Source organism: Musca autumnalis, unplaced genomic scaffold, assembly GCF_047663935.1.
Source record: "Musca autumnalis isolate F117 unplaced genomic scaffold, ASM4766393v1 scaffold_3, whole genome shotgun sequence".
Lineage (NCBI taxonomy): Eukaryota > Metazoa > Arthropoda > Insecta > Diptera > Muscidae > Musca > Musca autumnalis.
Genome location: NW_027411866.1, coordinates 140,263,754 through 140,266,115, shown reverse-complemented (window position 1 = coordinate 140,266,115; position 2,362 = coordinate 140,263,754).

Here is a 2,362-nt window from a genome sequence, read left to right as displayed (position 1 = left end):
ATGTATATATCAACAACAAGTCAGCTGTTTGGACGGGCAAAGAACTATCTGAACCATTTGAATCAACACATGGTGTCAAACAAGGATGCCTATTATCACCTGTATTATTTGCATTATATTTAAATGACTTAAATGATTTTCTGGGAGGAGGTATTTATGTAGACGAAATTAACATACGATTACTCATGTACGCAGATGATATCGTTTTGCTACCAGATGAAGCCAAAGCGTTACAAATGATGATAAACAATCTATCGAAATATAGTGATATGTATGTGTGGTATGGAAGTAAACCAAAACAAGTCGGAAATCATGGTATTTAGAAAGAGTGGAAAGTTGGCGGAAAATGAAAAATGGATATATAAAGGAGAGTATCTTCGGACGGTAAATGAATACAAATATCTTGGAATAACACTAACTCCTAGACTATCCTTCACGAAACACATTGAACACAAAAACAATGCATCGAAAACATGTTTGAATCTAACCTGGAAACAATTCATTGGAAAACCGAATATATCTATACATGCAAAATGGAAAATGTTTCTTTCAACCTGCAGATCCATCCAAAGTTACGGTGCCCAATTATAGGGCTATACTCACTTCGAAGAGGTAGACAAACTTTATAGATATTTTCTTAAAAAAATACTGAGACTACCAGAACACACACCCAATTATGTCCTAGCCCTTGAAATAGGGTACGAGGAAGGGTTCTTTTATACTTACAATCTACATCTGAAGTATATATCAAAATGCATATTTGATATGCAATGTCATAGCTTGCCACACAAACTAGCGTTAAAAATTATGGAAAGAGAAATATCCTGGTATAAACATTTAAACACAACACTCACAGAAAATGATATATCTGCTGAACATTTGTCCGAAAGCAAGAGTGTGTGGTTCTCTACATGTCTTCAGCTGTTCGAAAAAATCAAACAAAAAAATATACACATGGTCTGTTCCAGTAATGCAAGAATCTACTAATTTTTACTATTTTCTTCGATAACATAAAGGAAAAAATGTTATCGTAGTAAAAAGTAGTAGCTTCTTGCAGGTTCTGGAACAGAGCAACAATAACATAACAAAGGCACAAAACTCTGCTTTTAGAAATTATAAAAGATTGAAGTATGATATTGGTCCTGACTGCTGTAAAGATTATAACCAACATCAAATTTCCCTTATAATGCGAGCAAGAGGTGATTTACTAAGTTTAAATGGTTCCACATATCGCACAAACAGTCTACAAATTTGCTCATTATGTAACTTGCGAGAAATTGAAACAATTACACATTTTCTTGGTCGTTGTCCTGTCTTTAATAGCTTAAGAATAACATATTTTCAAAAAGCAGAACTTAATGATTTCGAGGTTATATTCCAATTGAACGGTGGTGAAGATATTACATGGTTGCGTCTGTACAATTATTTGAGAGAAGCTTTGAATTATAGAACATTTTTAATAAAAGAATTTAATTACTAATTAAATTATAAAACTCAAGGTCCAAGCGTACGATTCATAAGAATCATGCTGTATATAATCTTGTTTTTTTTCAGAATTATTTATTTTTCTTAATATAAGTCTAAAATTTTGTAACGTTTATAAAAAAAAAGATTAAAAAACTAAACTAAACTAAAGTGATGTACGATAGAAAATCTAAAATTCCTTCTACTTAGCTATGCTTTGATAGAAACACCATTTAGCCCTTATTTTCATTAAATTTCTTGATAAAAGCGTTCTAAAAAGGGATGTTATCCTAAAAGTATCCTTCAGGCGTCCATTGCGAAATCAAAACAAAACATTTTAGTTAACTTTTTTTAATATTTTTGAAAATCACTTTTAAAAACATAATAAAATTAATCACTTAAACCTAGATTGGTAAATTCATTCATCACAATTAATGAGTTTTGTGTACATAATCAGTTCTGGTCGAAACAAGAGCTGGACGAAGCACGGTAGTAGTTGTGACAGGAGTCAAACGGCGTACAACAACCGGGGCAGCATACTGCACTACAGGCACAGAAGCGGCTTGAACAACATCACGGGTTACTGTAGTAGTAACTGGGAATGCATAGCGAGTCACAACGGGAGCAAAACCACTGGTGTAGGTAATGGCAGCATATGAAGATGCCACCAAACAGAATAAAGCAATAATTTGGAATTTCTAAAGACAAAAAAATGGTTATTGATAATTTTGATAATGTTTAAAGAGAAATTTACCATTTTTAAACAATTTTAGTTTTTCTTGGATAGAAGTTGTTTAGGAAACTGATATCTTTCATGGAGATTGTCCCCATTTTTATACAGTTAATTCGTTTAGTACATTTTGTATAAAGTTGACAAATATTTGAATATTATTGTTTT